The 17771-nt window shown below is 40.2% G+C and overlaps 1 protein-coding gene across 1 annotated transcript in view; it reads left to right on the forward strand.

The window, feature by feature from the left end:
- The first annotated feature begins 849 nt into the window (after nt 1-849).
- Nucleotides 850-17771, forward strand: part of gnaz (guanine nucleotide binding protein (G protein), alpha z polypeptide) — a 64499-nt gene continuing 47577 nt past the window's right edge. The window contains exon 1 of the mRNA XM_079805163.1: nt 850-1551. The gene's annotated coding sequence lies outside the window, so the exon portion shown is untranslated. The remainder of the gene's footprint in view (nt 1552-17771) is intronic.

Below are 17771 nucleotides of genomic sequence, written 5' to 3' on the forward strand. Positions count from 1 at the left end.
CATTAATCATCCACTGACGCTCACACATGACCGAAGACCGCAGGACGATCCTTGCCACAGTCACCTACAACATAGAAGACCACCATGCAGGTAGAGAACCCATGAGAATAGTTGCATGTGCACCCAGTTGTCATTTGTAAGACTGTATGATACACTGTCAGGGGTACACTTTAGGGGTACAACAGCATGTCACTGCTTTGTAACTCAGATTAGTAATATGTACCCTTAAGTTACTACTTTAAATTATCCTTACCATTTTGAGGGTGCTGCCCCAGGGACAAACGGCTGTCCCCCGGTAAAATTTAGTGTATGTTCTTCTGTGAAAGACTGAACATGTCTGCACTTCGTTGAGAGACTAAGATTCGTCACACAGGCAGATAATCAGTCATCAGTAATTATGTCACACCAAGCAATCATAGACTACTGATTTTTACTTACAGCAAGAGAAATTTCCCAAAACTGTAGCTAAAATCATACAGTGCTTAAGCTGAAATGTACTCTAAAGAACATTGATGGGTTGCACTTTTATGTTCCCTACACCTCTCCGAACGTGTAGTGCAACCAAACGTGTGCATGTTAGTGTCCATGAAGTGTTGTTTGGGATGCAAGGCGCAAACGCACTGGATGTGGTCCTCAGCTGCCTGGGGTGAGGCAGAATCTTGCCTCAACAGGGGGCGGGAGGTGAGGGGTGGGAGGGGAGGGGGAGCATCCTCCAATCACCCACAAGCGACTGCTGGATATTTTATTTGTCAGCACATCTATCCTTATAAGCAGGGGACCAATGGCTGTAGAGGAAGCGGTCCTTCTGTCACAGAAACAGTTGGCACAGAAGCAACATATTACAGCATTATCCAACCCCCCTCCTGGTCCCTTGCCGTCATCTCCTCTCTCCCCTTCAACTCCCTCCTTTGCCTCTATCTCTCGCTCTGTATCATTTTCCAGCAAGCTCTTTCAGCCATCAATGAAATCGCAACCAACCCTGCTGTGGACTGACTCCTGCAGCTGGCCGAGCAAACCAGCAGGGCTGCAGAACATCTGCCATATCTTGCATGCACACAGATAATTCATACCCGTCGTTCTTTGCGATACGGCTTGTATTTTCTCCTCCAGAGATCTCTCTGTACCCCGCTCTGCTTTTTCTTTTTCCTCAGGATTTAATCCTACTAGCTGTTTTCCCCTCTCTTCTCTATCCCTACTGACTCCTCCCTCCGTTGCTCTCATACTCCCTCACTCACTCACTCACGAACACACTTGAACACAAGCACACATACATACGCACACACACACCCTCCTCCCCCATCGCTGCAGTGTCTCTTAACTGCCTTGGAGCTAACAAGAGGGGAAATAGCACACCGACAATTATAAGAGGAGGAGAGAGCACGACACAACGAAAGAGTGTCAGTGAATGAGTGCATGTGTGAGAGGAGATTCAGGCAGATCGGAGGATGTTGGCGATTCAGGACTAGGGGGACGGATCGCACGCTCCCTCTGCCTCCCAAGTGAATGTTTGTCTGCAGTGTTGCTGGTGAATGGACGGCAAGCGGTGAAACGGTGAGGAAATCTTTTCCTTTTTTCACTCTTCTTTTCACACACCCTTATTCCTGTTGTTACACCAAGGCTAGCGTAGTGTCCTTGGGTTTGTTTTTGGCTTGGGAATGTGACCGTGTTTAGTACCTCGGGCAGGAGAATGGTATTTTCCTCCATCTCTGTGAGGTGATGCTCAGGGATGATGCTAAAGCAGCCCCCGAGTCCTGAATTGGTCTATGTTTGAGGACTAAACATCTTTGGTTTCTTGGCCATGTATCGTACCAAGTGATTCAGCTTGTGCAATGTTAAATGGTCACATATTATTGAATCTCAAATGGAGCAGTGCACTAGGTGTAGTGTGTTCATGCCACGCTCTGTTGGCTGGTGAATATGGAAGAAGATGAATAAGGTGCACACCCCGTGAAGCGACAGTGCTGCCGCTTCTCCTGGCAGTGTACCGAAAGCCCCGTGTCAATATTCTCCGTTCGGCCATACTCCTGCTGATCTTTGACTCCCACTGCTCCATGTTAAACAACGACACATTTGCTTCCCATTGATCGCCGTCGATGTGTTGGCCTGAGTGTTTGCGTGTGCCAGAGGCGGGTTCGCGGTTCCCCCGTAGGCAGGCCCCCTTCCCTTCCCCAGTAAGTGTCATTTGAAGCATTTTTGCCCTATCTAAAAATTCCTGGGATTGTTATTAGGGCAGCGGAGGGCGGTGTAGCCTAGTGACAGGGTTGTGCGTGCATGTGTGCGAAGGGAACCTGCACAGGGAGGGGTTAGGTGGCTGGGGTGGGGGTATAATGGTGGAGAGATAGTAGGGGCAGAGGGGCGGAGGATGATGCGGTACAAAAAAATGAAAGGAGAGAGAAAGATGAAATATATCCTAAGAGGGCTTTGCGAGAACCCGCCACAAGCAAGGGAACGGATGTACGGGGAGACCCACGGACCCATTACAAATGAAATCTCATTAAAGTCTCTATTGTTTCTCCTAAATAGCAATGGGATTAAAGGGGAAGCAAATTGCCTCTCTTGAGTAAAGAGAGTTTGCTTCTCTTGAGTAAAAGACTCTGGTAATCTTGCACTTACATGTATTGAGTTTCTCAGCAGTGTCTCAGACTCTGCTCCGATTTGCCTAGATACTAAAGTCAGAAGTTTCAATATAAACTCAATTATTTCTCATCTCATTCCTTTTAATATAATAATTCATAATTTGAGCAATGGTGTCCACATTGATATTTTTGATCTTACACATACTCTGTTAACATCTTAAAAATATGATTTCAAAAGGGTTTTTCTTTTCCAAAGCGATACCATAGAATAACTATTTTGGGTTCTTCAAATAAGCTTTCAGTAAACAGTGCTTTCTTTTTTTTAATCTAAAGAACCTTTTTTACACTCTTAAGAATCTTTGTGCAATGGAAAGATTTATGGAACCACAGGTGCCAATAAATAACCTTTATTTTTAATAATGCATTTTTGTTTCTCCAAAGGAACATCTGAGACAAAATTGAGACGTATATTAAATGTAGCTGAGAACTCCTGAGCTTTAACTGTTGAGCAGTATAATTTTCCTCTGGGGAGGTTTGGCAAGGCCAGCGAACAGTTATGCTAGCTAAGTTCACTTCATTACAGCATAGTAGCACCGGTGTTGCTCAATAGAGTGCTAATACAGTAAAGATGCTGTGTTACTTATAAAGAAAGGAAAACACAGCACTCCCCCCTCCACAACCCACAAACTGCAGGATGGTTGTGCAACATCAGCTAGTACCAGTTAATATTTGTACATCCTGTGCTGTTGTCTGATATGACGGCCGTTATGGGAGGCGTACCCTCATTTTCATTTTGCTCCCCATTTGCTTAGAATGAGAGAATAATCATGGATGTAAAAACACAGGCGTCAGTGTCAGTGATATTCAAACACTACAAACGTCCGAAATGATCACAATGAAAGCTCAGATTCAAATGATGGTTAAAAATAAACTTCACAGTTTGACTCGCTACACTTTGCTTGCCAGGTAGCTCATTTAACTGTGAACCGAGATCGTGGCGTAAACAGAACCATCTAAAGCACTGAACGTCGGATTGTTATGCATTTGGGTCATGTTTTAAAAATACCTGAGCTTGGCGCTTTGATAGCAAAGCACGGCGTGCACGCGGGTTTCATTCCGATTTATATTTTACAAAAGAAAGTCATTACATTTATTATTCATCATGTTTCTGTCACTGAAGCGTTCACTGGAGTGTTTAATTTGTGGCTTCATACAATCTACATGAGTCTGATGGAGACTAAATAATTCTGCCCATGTTATTGAGAATGTGCTTAAAAGAAACAAATGGGATGCATGAGCATAACATTGATAGGAACATTCTTGAAAGGGAAATGCCAAAATATACACATGCTACTTGCGGAGTGAATGCTTGAATGATCACAACTAGTTTTTGGCACTACAGAAGTGGTTTGGCAAAACACCTCGCTGGTGACCTTACATGCTCTGATAGCCAGCTGTTCATTAATGCTCAGGACAAATCACACATCTGCCATTGAGGATAGAGTTTCTAAAGGGTACTGCTTATTAAAACAGTAATTAGTTTTATTTAACACTCCTGACGCATTGTTTATGATTACTGACTGTTTTTCAGTAAAACGTGTGACATTTTTAAAGGTTCGCAGATTAGTCAGATCATTTATAGTGTTAAAAGCGAACAGTGATTATTTAATAGCTCAAATGTGCAGCATGTTACAAGCATGCTAAATCTACTCTCAGGAAGTCAGTCAGTCTTTTTTAATGACAATGATGTGTGTAATTTGTTCAATGTTGTTTAATGTGCAGAGTATAGGTTGAATAACCAGAAAAGTGTTAGCACATGGCAATTGAACATTTCACTGTTTGAGCGTTTTGACATAGCACCACTGGCTCAACCAATGGTGGAAGCAATGGAAGATGGACAGAGTGTTTGGAAACTGATTTGAAAAACAGTCATTATCTGGTGCCACTAATGGCACAAAAATGGCTTTTTTGCCCATACATAACAAAACTTTACGGTTATAATTTACTCACCTTCGTGTTGTTCTTAAATATGACTATTTCTTCTTTAAAAACCAAAGATGAAATTCTGAAGGATGCTCTGGTTGCTGTTTTACATGCATTTACAATGAATGGGAGCTGAATTAAAAGAGTGATTCATTTGAATCAACAGAGTGATTCATTTGGACATCAGTACTACAAAGCTGTCAGTACTTCAAATAACTTGAAGTATAGCGCACTGCACAAATGATATGGACCGCTTTTATGGTGCTTTTGCATCCTTTTTGAGGTTTTAGTTTCCATTCATTGTATTTCAAGGAAAAACAGTGACCAGTAAATTATTTCAAATGTTTCCTTTTGTGTTCCATGAAACAAACTCATACGGTTTTGGAATGTCATGAAGGGTCTGACTGATCATTGCAATCCCACATAACACAAATAATAATCTCTCGTTTCAGATGGAGTTTCTTTTTAAGTGATATCATATTGGAAAAATGCAGCGTACATATTGTGCAAGACTTGTCTTCTGACATAGATTGGCCAGAATTGGTGTAGCTACTCTGTGAAGTCAACTGAAGGGGCTTTTCTCAGTGAGAGCATGGAAAATCCAACACTCTGACAAGTTTGGGGTCAGGAGGTGACCAGGCCCTTGTTTTATGGAAACACATGTGAGAGAGGCCCTTTGTTGAATTGAAACAAGTCATTAGCTATAATCAAGTGGTCTGCTTATAAGAAGCACTGTGGAATTCTATATGATATAGGTCGCATTCCAAGTCTTAAGTTGGTTCTGTTAAACATCAGTTTAAACATTGTTAGAAGAGTGTTAGAAGATTCAAAGCAAAACCAGGAGCTTGTGCTCATACGGTCTGGGAGAAAAGTTGCTATTGAATGTTGCCCAAATGGTTGACTTCATGTTACTATGAACTAAACAAACAGGCCCTGCCAATGCCATTCCCATTTGAACACGGATATATTATTGGTTATCATAAACGATAAACATTATACACTTGTAAGGTGTTCTGGGTGATTCTTAACGTGTTCTCAGTTGCTAGATGATTGCCAGAGTGTTCTGGTTGGGTTACAAGTCAAAAGATGCAAGTAGACTATACATGACATTTTAAATGAAGCCACCCTCCCATTCATGATAAGTTTGTATCTGTATCATCTTTACATGTTTGCTTATTGCACCTTTATGCGTGTTCATTTACAAAGCAAAGTGATTTGGCATAAAAGCACAGTTGTCATGACATCAGCAGGATGAAATGGATCCGACTGTTAATTCTGTAGTCAAGATCACATTTCTCCTGATGAGTCAACTCGCTATTGGCTTTTGTGTACAGTCGTTATCAGCAGTTTGTTCCACAGTACAGTTTTGCATATCACAAAGAAAAGGTTTTATAATACCGTATTAAAATGTGCAGAAGGAAGTAGGTTCGAGAACTGAAAAGACATGTTCGATTTTGGCTTTTGCAAACAATGTTATCTTAGACTTTAGCCGCAGGCTACAGAATGTATTCTGTTTTGTTCTTATATATTTACATGAACTTAAAGCATTTATTAGTCTTAGTTAATTTCAACATTTACCATTACTTTATTAAAATCAAGAGTTGTTAATATAATGTACCTGAGCTAACATGATCTAACAGTGAACAGTTGTGTTTGAGATTAATAAATACTATACAAATGTATTGCTCAAGTAATGTTATTTATTTTTTTGTACTCGTTTAATTTTTTTGGGGGTATTTCAAATTGCGTGAGAGCAGTGTGGCATGCTATATATATATATATATATATATATATATATATATATATATATATATATATATATATATATATATATATATATATATATATATATATATATATATATATATATATATATATATATATATATATATATATATATATATATTTTTTTTTTATTATTATTATTTATTTTTTTATGTTTTTTAACTATTATACATGTTTCAAGACTAAGTTTTATGCCCTCATTAAGTGAGAAACTACATGGAATGTCTGTACTTTTATCAAAATGTATCTGTCACTATCTAAGTTAACTGAAAAATATTAAAATGAAAACTAAAATTTTAAATTAAACAAAAAAATATTTTAATTATTAATTTTAGAGCAGGTTTAATGAAAACAGAAGATTTTTTGTTCCATTAGTATCACCATCATGCAAAAATAATGATAATTTCAAACAGGTTTCCTGAACACTCCCCCTTCTGCCACTGGTTGGACAAACAGATCCCCCAAATTCACTCCATTGGTTGAGCCGGTGTTGCTATGTTGAGCTGGTCGAGCCAGTTTTTAAATTTTTCAGGGAAATCAACCTATGAATGGCTTACTTATAGTCATCTCTACATATTAAACTGTAATAAGTGAAAGTATTTAAAAATGAACTAAATTTACCTGTAAAATAGAAACTCATTTGCAAAGTTTATTTTTAACCATCATTTGGGTCTGAGCTTTCATTGTGATCATTTTGTTGATGTTTATAGTGTTTGAATATCACTGACATTTGTGCATCATGTTTGAAACTAAAGGTTTAAAGGTGAACATGTTGGATGAGGCATTGGTCAAGCGTGGCCTGTCTGGCTCTATCACTCGGATATGGCACTTGGCAGGAAGAGGAGGCACGTACTCTTATCTAGGTCAGCAGGTACGGGGAGAGGGACTCAGAGGTGTTTGCATCTTTTTTGTGCACACACACCACCAAGGGAACTGGTTTAGGGGCTTTAACAATACCTGGAATAAACAATGGTTTAACAATACCTGAAAAAAAATCACATAATGTAATGCATCATAATGACATGTTCGATTGTAAAATCCAACATATCAACTGCAATTTATTTAGATGAAGTTATACGCGTGCGGCCATTTAATCACATTTTCTGCTTACGTGAACCACATCCAGCTTCAATAATGACATAAAGCAGATTTTAATGTATCAGTCAGAGTTTGATGAACTGGGAGGTATTTTCATACAGATTATACAGTTAGGGATTATGCCATTTGTAGGAATGGATTAAGAAACCCTGATCTAAAGTATTGCCATCACACCTGATAGGAAAGAGATCACAAATCTCTTGAAAAAATTGAATATTTTACTCAAGTCTCCTGCTTTCTAATATATTTATACGTCAATTTCAAATTACATTGTAATGTTATATATAGCCTACACCATATTCTCGCTGTATGTAAACAGTTTGCATCTCATTTGCATATTTTTTTATTTTATTTCTGCCTTATTTCGAAGCAAATTAAGGTGACTCATCTGAGGCAAAGTTAATGCTTAAATGAATCATAACTCCATTAAGACTCTCGGACTATGAAAGAACACCTCTGAGCCATGTAATTTTCTTCTGGGACTGCTGCAAAAACCGTCCTACAGTATTTGTGTGTGTGTGACCGAGCATAGATGAGCTAAGAGGGTCCTCTTTTCTGTTCTCATTATGCACAGAGCATCATTGTATTCGTCTGCATGGCCGTAACAACGGTCATATGACTGAGGGGTAGGTGGAGGGGTGCCACCACCCCATGAGCTCTCCTTCAGTCATATGACCACTGTTATGGCCATACAGATGAATACGAAGATGCTCCACTGGATGCATATGAGTCAGTCTAACCTATAGGCTACCTGAATAGGTAAACTGCTATGCTAGAGTTATGTTTTGAGCATAGGGGAATATTCCTGGTTCAATACAAGCTAAAGACCACATTAAATTGTTTAGTGTGTCCAGTCTTATATTTCCTGTGTTGTATGTTCCTATTGAAAAAGGAAGTTGTGGTGGGACATGTTAAACAACTCGTCTCCCTAGGCTTTAGCAATGTCACAGCGGTGAAACATGACTTGCTGCTTGCTAGTCGGTTGCGTGTGGTATTGGAGGAGGGACATTCACATTCTAGAGAGCATTTGATTAGATCAAAATCTGTAGTGCAAGAGAACTCATCAATATTTTTCTCTGGTTTCCGGAGTCGGCATGACTCTAAATGCATGTTAGATCTTATTGTGAATGATTCATCCATGCAAGGGATTTTTTTTATTATTTTGTTTTCGTAATTTTTTATCAATATGCCATAAATGGATGTTCTGGTGAAACCTCAGACTTCCCTCTGGTGACGTATGCTGGCCTTCTCCATTCATTGAGTCCACTTAAATCACGCCCCTTTCTTACAATCGACAGCAAGCTCGCATTCAGATCTGCCTCCATCCAATCAACAACCGGATAGCACCATCTGTTTCCCTTGGATGTACATCATAATACAGAAGTAAAGCTCTATTGCTGATTCCTTTATATTGCGACTTAATTTCGGTAATGTCGTGTACATTTCATTTTCTATCATTGTATTATATATCTCGATCAGACTCAACATTATGATAGTGAAGTGAATAACACTGATTATCTCTTTATCATGGCACCTTTTAGTGGGTGGGATATATTAGGCAGCAAATGAACATTTTGTTCTCAAAGTTGATGTGTTAGAAGCAGGAAAAATGGGCAAGCGTAAGGATTTGAGTGAGTTTGACAAGGGCCAAATTGTGATGGCTAGACGACTGGGTCAGAGCATCTCCAAAACTGCAGCTCTTGTGGGGTGTTCCCGGTCTGCAGCGGTAAGTATCTATCAAAAGTGGTCCAAGGAAGGAACAGTGGTGAACGGGCGACAGGGTCATTGGCGGCCAAGGCTCATTGATGCACATGGGGAGCGAAGGCTGGCCCTTGTTGTCCGATCAAACACACGAGCTACTGGAACTCAAATTGCTCAAGTAGTTAATGCTGGTTCTGATATAAAGGTGTCAGAATCCACAGTGTATCGCAGTTTGTTGCGTATGGGGCTGCATAGCCGCAGACCGGTCAGGGTGCCCATGCTGACCACTATCCACCGCTGAAAGCACTAACAGTGGGCACGTGAGACTCAGAACTGGACCACGGTCAGATGAATCACGTTTTCTTACATCACGTGGATGGCCGGGTGCGCGTGCGTCGCTTACCTGGAGAACACATGGCACCAGGACGCACTATGGGAAGAAGGCAAGCCGGCAGAAGCAGTGTGATGCTTTGGGCAATGTTCTGCTGGGAAACCTTGGGTCCTGCCATCCATGTGGACGTTATTTTGACACGTACCACCTACCTAAGCATTGTTGCAGACCATTTACACCCTTTCATGGAAACGGTATTCCCTGTTGAATGTGGCCTCTTTCAGCAGGATAATGCGCCCTGCCACAAAGCAAAAATGTTTCAGGAATGGTTTGAGGAGCAAAACAACAAGTCTGAGGAGTTGACTTGGCCTCCAAATTCCTCAGATCTCAATCCAATCGAGCGTCTGTGGGATGTGCTGAGCAAACAAGTCCGATCCATGGAGGCCCCAACTCGCAACTTACAGGACTTAAAGGATCTGCTGCTAACATCTTGGTGCCAGATACCACAGCACACCTTCAAGGGTCTAGTCGAGTCCATGCCTCGACGGATTAAGGCTGTTTTGGCAGCAAAAGGGGGTCCAACACAATATCAGAATAATACCTGATCGGTGTATATATACACTCACCTAAAGGATTATTAGGAACACCATACTAATACTGTGTTTGACCCCCTTTCGCCTTCAGAACTGCCTTAATTTTACGTGGCATTGATTCAACAAGGTGCTGAAAGTATTCTTTAGAAATGTTGGCCCGTATTGATAGGATAGCATCTTGCAGTTGATGGAGATTTGTGGGATGCACATCCAGGGCACGAAGCTCCCGTTCCACCACATCCCAAAGATGCTCTATTGGGTTGAGATCTGGTGACTGTGGGGGCCATTTTAGTACAGTGAACTCATTGTCATGTTCAAGAAACCAATTTGAAATGATTCGAGCTTTGTGACATGGTGCATTATCCTGCTGGAAGTAGCTATCAGAGGATGGGTACATGGTGGTCATAAAGGGATGGACATGGTCAGAAACAATGCTCAGGTAGGCCATGGCATTTAAACGTAGGGCTGCTCGATTATGGAAAAAATCATAATCACGATTATTTTGGTCAATATTGAAATCACGATTATGTAACACGATTATTTCACATGACTTTGGGAATGTGTTGTATTTATTAAAAATACACCTTTCAACAATTCAATTGAAATTGTAACATTTGTTGTACTTTTTGAACTATTAAAATAAATAATATAACATATATTCAAATCAAAGTATAAAAGTATTCACGTAAAAATGATAATCACAAATAAATAAGATCAACAATATGGTTCGGCTAGATATGCTTTTCAGGTCTAACCTTAGTTTTCAGGTACAGAAATGTCTCAAATGTAAAATAACATTGCATATTTGAGTGCATAAATTAAAGATGAATCCTATTAAACTTACAAAAGCTATTCAATCCGGATTGGATATGCGTCGTCTTTATCGACTGTATAAAGTTCACTTAAGGCATATACAGACTATGTCTGCTAGGATACTCATCAAGATGGACATGTTGACATACGTTTTGTGTGAGTTTGTCCGTTCAAGAGCAAGACTTGAAAGAGAACTCAGTATTTGCGCGCTGAGAGATGTGTGCGCGCTCTCGGATGAGCGCACAGAGATACATTTCCTCACAGCGCGCGGCTTCTCATTCGCGTCTTCTGGCACTAAACCCGGGTGATGACGGTGAAAACGACTGGTCATATTCAAACATACGGCAGCACTCGCATGCATTGAACAAAGTTTACAAAGAGAGAATTATTTGAAAAATATGAGGGGAAAAAGGACGTTTACACGGCACCCCTGCTCTCGTCAGTTTTTGTTTCTTTATTAGATTGTCATAGGTCACTCTGTTTAATTTTCAAGTGGTTAAACAAATTTGTGGTGTTCCCTTGCGTTGCAGCCACTACCATGTAGCAAATCTTGCACGTAGCATGTTTCTGCTCGTCGTCTGATTCCTCGAAGCCAAACTGTTCCCAGACAACGGAGTTGGTTTTGCCTTTTTTGCTCACCAAACGCTGCTGTAACTGCCCTCCTTCTGCCATCTTTACTCGCGCAGAGTTTTTAAATTCCAGCGGATGATATGCACACGAGACTCCCGATCTGAGAAAGTTTGTGGCTTCGGGAGGGGCGGATGAGCGCATGCGCGTTTCATTCAGAACGCAAGGCAAAATAATCGTTTTTTCTCGATTGTACTATTTTGGTGATCGTTGGGAGGCAAAATAGAAATCGAAATCGAAATTCGATTAATTGCACAGCCCTATTTAAACGATGCCCAATTGGCACTAAGGGGCCTAAAGTGTGCCAAGAAAACATCCCCCACACCATTACACCACCACCACCAGCCTGCACAGTGGTAACAAGGCATGATGGATCCATGTTCTCATTTTGTTTACGCCAAATTCTGACTCTACCATCTGAATGTCTCAACAGAAATCGAGACTCATCAGACCAGGCAACATTTTTCCAGTCTTCAACTGTCCAATTTTGGTGATTGTAATCAACACTATGCAATAACTTGTGTCGATAGAGCTGGAATTGCACATTTCTTCAAAGTCAGGTACATTCTTGTCTGACAACCTTTCATAAGCATCATTCTGGCCAGTTTTGTGGCGATACTCCCCCTCACGGTCTGTGTTTACAGCGAATAGTGAAATCACACCCCAGCTAAGTGCAGCATAGGGCTAGCGCAGAGATAAACCGACCCCTCCCTTCAGAAATCTGCTGTGCCTCAAAATCTCCTATCTTATCAAAGCCTGAATTTGAACATTACACACATCCAAAGCAGCGCTCGAAGACAGATTAGCAACATGTCGCTCTTGAGCTAGATCAGACCTCTTTTGTATTCCTTTATTTGACAGTAGCTGAGGTTAAAAGGTTGTGGACAAACGCAGACTTTTAGGCTCAGAACCAATAGATGGTACACCATTTCCCCCTCTTCAGTCTGGTTTCCCCTATATAGACGGTTCCCTTAGCAGCTATGCAAAAACATTCACAGTACACAGACATGCATTGTCAGGGCAAGAAGCACATGTGACTGAAAACAACACTTTTAATAGGGGCCAGGCCATGCCCCTACCTCTCATGGGACCCTTTATGACAAAAACAGATCTACTATACAGTCGCCCACCATCAACGCCGGCCCCAGCCAAATCAAAAGTCCTCTGTTTTGGGGCCTGCTATTGACTGAAACACTGCCACTCATTGTTTCTCCTGATGTTTGCACTGTGGTACAACAAAGCTGTGTCCTTTGAGCAAGACATCTTGGGTCGGTTTTGGGCCATGAGTGTACAAAGCTTTGGACAAATGTGATTGTTTGTAGCTCATCATGTGACGCCCCCATGCTCATTTCCAATGCATACGATCCCTTCATCCAAAAGGGATGAAACGCATATGCCTGGAACACTCTGAACTTCATATGCTACTTTCACTCCTTTTTGTATTTTCCATAGTGCGCATAAAAACCTTTTTAAAGACCTTGGCCAGAGGCCAAAATTAACATTCACAGATTGCCAAATGAGAGCAAAAATGCTTTTGGCAAATAAGTAAAAGTTGCAAGTTAGCCGCATGGTAACTATCGTACATATTATGCTGCGAGTGCAACTCATGAGAAAAAATAACTATTTTACAAGGTGGCAATTCCGTACAATGTGATTTGTATACCCCTAAACCTAACCCTCAGTTGGGTGTAAGCAGATCGCATGAAAACTTACAACTGAGATTGTAAGAATTCACATGAATTAGCCACTAATTAGCCAAAGCATAAAATATTTAGAAAGTGACGAGTGACACAATGTATCATTGTGGCATCGTTTGTCGCAAACATAAATGAAACTAAATTATTCCATTGTCATATATGGACAAAAGGTATTATTTAAGCCCCACTGAGGGTTGATTTTAGGGGTGGTACCTTTATGCTTACATATTTTTTTTAGTCTAAAAAATTGTACGTTTCTGTTCATATCACATTGTATGAATTCATACAAAGTTGCCACCTCGTAAAATAATTACATTTTCTCATGAGGTCTGGTTGTACTCACAGTATACCAGCTACCACAGAGCTAACCTGCAAATAACTTTTATTTGAGGCTGAAAAGTTCTTGCTTCGTGGCCCTTGGACTTTCTAAAGTTAAGTGGCTTTGCTTATATATAGACATATAACTAATTGAGCCTTCAGTATAGCTCAGTGGTTTATTGAGATACTGTGACTTCAGATGGAGATAAGAGGAAAAACTCTGACCTTGACTGATTTAGTAATTAGTCATAATGCAGAACGACTTCATCCTGATAACCCGACGCTGTGTCTCCTAATTCATTCTCATAAAGCTTTGTCTCATTTCTTTACCTCGCGCTCTTTGCCAATCTTCACAACCTGTCATAATTAAAATCTTCTAAGCACTATTACTTACAGTAAAGGGCCTCTATCTCTTTGTTCCCTTGATCCAGTACTTGGGCTGGACGTGACTCAAGTCTAAGCACTTGTCCCTTGGTAGGCCTAGTATCTTGTCATAGCAAAAAGAAAGGAAATTAAGCAGAATGTGTGAAAGAAAATGTATAAATGAATGTGATAATACGTTGTACTGGTAACCAGGCATGGCATTAAAGGAATAGTTCACGTACAAAGCATAATTCTGTTATCGCTTACTCATCCTCATGTCATTCCAAACCTGTACATTTTTGTTGTTGTTGTTTTTCATGGAGCACAAAAGGAGAAATTTAGCAGTGTTCCCGCTGCTCTTTTCCATACAATGAAAGTGAATGGGGACCAAAGACAATTAACAAAATGACATTTCAAGTCATTATTCGCTGATAATCATTCATTATCAGTGTCATTCAAAATGCTATTTTTCTGTATGTTTTTAGTCGTGTATGTGACACGCAGGTTAGGAACTTGTTCACTCAACTTATCAATTAATTCCTTTGTTTGATTTAAATTAAAATGAAGTATTAATTAAGACAAGATGGCTATGATTTACCTAAAACAAGGGTTTAGTTTGTCGTGGAAGTGATTTAATAAAAACAAGGGAATAAATTAAGTCGTGGGATTGAATTCACAATATATATTATCTCCGCAATATATTTTTATTTGAGACCTATGTCAGAGAAGAGTATTTTCAGTGACTACAATATATTCTATGACTTTTTTTTTTTTTTGGAAAATAGCGCTCGAGTCATTTGGGCTGGACTGATGATGCTTTTTTTTTCAGTTTTGGACATTAACAGTCCCTGGTCTCCATTTACTTTCATTATATGGACATGAGAAACATTCTGCCTAACATCTCCTTTATTAGCTATCCATAACATTAGGGTGAGTAAATGATGACAGATTTTTTCATTTTTATTACTCCAAAATTTGATTATGATGCTATTTGGACCACATCGGATGTCTTGCATAACGTAAGGCTTTAAATGCAGCGTGTTGGATATCTCTCAGTCTGCGACCTACATCTAACTTGTTTTTGATGTAGGCAGATTCCTGTACACCACTAATGAGTCAGAACCCCAGAAAGAGAACGCTGATTCCTGTCTGAGCTGGAGCACTGTACGATAGCCATTGTTAGCCATCTCACTACCGTCTAGTGGCAGAGGGGCAATCCTGTCACAGTGGTACGAGTGTCGTTTGAGGTTTTGAGATGAAATGAAAATCTTCCCCTGTTTGCAATCTACGTCTCAAATCTCAGAAAACATTCTCAGAAAACCCAGCGGCATCTCACTTCCATCTGATGTTGTTTCAGTTTTAGTCATTTCTGTTTTGCAAAAGCTACCGGGTTGGTTTACCCTTTTTCGTTCATCGATAGCACTAATATGGCTAACATGTTTCAGAGGCATTCAAACCAGAAATTATTAGCATAAGGGAAGCTGCCGTCAAAGTCACCAGAAGCGCTATCTGACTGAACGAGACTGGCACAATAACTTACCTGGAAAATTGTGAGTATTTGAATCATTTGGCAGTCACATTTGGGAAAAGAGCAGGCAGATTTCCCTTTCTGCATTTAGTTTTTACTTAGTCCAGTATAAATTCATGTTACATTAGTTTCGACAGTTTCTGTTCAGTTTCATTTACTTTTTATCAACAGGTAGATTATAATTCTGGCTACTATTTTTTTAGTTACATCAAAGTCTCATAAAGTTTCAAGCAATATAAAAATAAAAGCAATATAAAATAAAATAAAAATATAAACTTTTAAATGAAATTAAATCTTAATGATTGTTAGTAAAAACACCAAGGGCCGGATTTACTAACAGCTTGCGCCAGAGCAAACCCTCTTTTGACGTTAAAAAACTACTGTCAGGATTTACTAAAGACACACAGTGAAAAAATCCTGCTGATAAAGCATGGACACGGTTATTTTTGTGGCTGTCTTTATTGCATATATGCATTTGTAGGAGTTTCCCATTCAGACACAAAAATAATGGAAGAAGAGTATTAATATGAATCATGCAAGGCGATTTACTAAGGTTTACGCTAGTCAATTTACTGGTGTTTGTGCCATTGCCACCCCAAAAAAACATGTTTTAAAACAGGCGCTTATTTGCGCTGCTCTTGATAGATTGCGTTGGTCATTGTGGAAATGATCTGGCTGCATCTGTGTTCTTTAATTTGTGCGTCGTCAGTAGATCATGCGCAACAGGCTCGGTTCTACGGGGGTGCTAAGCACCCTCAAACGCAAGCAAAAGCACCCTCAGTTGATACTGTAATTTGGCAGAATTTGGTAGATTTGCAAATTCGTTTCCTCTAGAAAGCGTCAAATGCATCTATTCACAGCGTTTTTTTGCAGCGACGAGTAATGTAGCCAATCACAGATGTTGATCTCTCGAGTACTTTAAAGGTACTTCAGAGTTAAAGGTCCCATGGCATGGCATTTTTCTATTATTTTATAATGTTTCCTGAGGTATACTTATATTGTTAGCATGATTTTTACATCAAAAAATGTCATTAATTTAGAAATAAAAGGCATTTTTTCTATACTGTTATTACCCCTCTGGCTGAATGCCCTGTTTCAAGGGGCGTGTCTGCTGTGAGACTTCAGTGAAAACGCCCACTGTTGTGATTGGCTGATATCTTTGCATTTGAAATGAGTGTTAGATTATGTTGCGGAGGGGGCGTGGTTTAGCGAGGCACTACATATATGAGAGAGAGACGGACTGCGCACTCGTGAACCAAGGAGAGCTGGAGGAAGTTTTATTGTACCGAGTTGTTGACAGCGCTGTGCTGTTAGCGCGAGCTTATTTGTATCTGAGAGTTCTGAATAAACAGTCCCAGTCACGTCGACTGTCTTCTTCCACCTTATTCTACGTACTTTGTAACACACGTAATGTACAGCTGTCGAGATGAACGAATCGTCAAAGTGTGGATTATAGCATTATTTTATGATCTATTCTATTATTATGATCTCGTGTGAATGCAGTGAGTTTTCTCTCACAAAATGCTTTCACCACAACTAACAGCAAACACGACGTCGATATGAATACAGTAAGAGCTTCGCTGTGCTGCATAACAGCGCCATTCATTATAATGGCAGTTTGGGCAAGTGTGCAGATACACTTGCGACGTGTGATTGACAGCTTCGGACATTATAAAGAGTGTTTGATCACTCTCTGTAGTTTAATCACTTAAAAAACGGATTTCTTTCATGCTACTAACAGATACGATCGTTTTAGTCACTGGCTTGATTCACTGATGCATTACGCTTAGGGCATCAAGACGGCGATCATTAAACGATCTCGAAAGAAAGTCTGAGTGAACTTGAATGATTAGCTACACATCAGAAATCACTGATCACAGATCAGGCATTAATGAACACTGTTACTCACTGTTTGTCGCGGTGCTGTCGAATCCATATTGTAAAGTCTGTTTGTAAAGCCTGTGCTGCTCCGAATGCTCTGGGCGGGCAAAGCAGAGGAAGGGGAGGTAACCTTTCCTGGTATGATGTCATAACAAGTATGATGTCATAACAGGAAAATTCAAGATCAGCTCGTCTGAGCTGTCATTTTCTCAAAGGCAGAGAAAGACAGCCAGAACGTCTCGGTTACGGATGTAACCCTCGTTCCCTGAGGAGGGAACGGAGACGTAACGTTAGTGACTAACGAATGGGGGTTTTGCTTAGAAGCCTATCAACTTCGAGCTTTGAGAAAACGCCCAATGGCGTGCCAATGCCATGGGCATGCGGAATTTGCATACGTAACTCCGCCTCACTGCGTGAGTATATAAGGAAGTACGAGGCAATATCGCATTATGTTACCTGCTTGAGGAGCCAAGACTG

Source organism: Gobio gobio, assembly GCF_949357685.1.
Source record: "Gobio gobio genome assembly, chromosome: 22".
NCBI lineage: Eukaryota > Metazoa > Chordata > Actinopteri > Cypriniformes > Gobionidae > Gobio > Gobio gobio.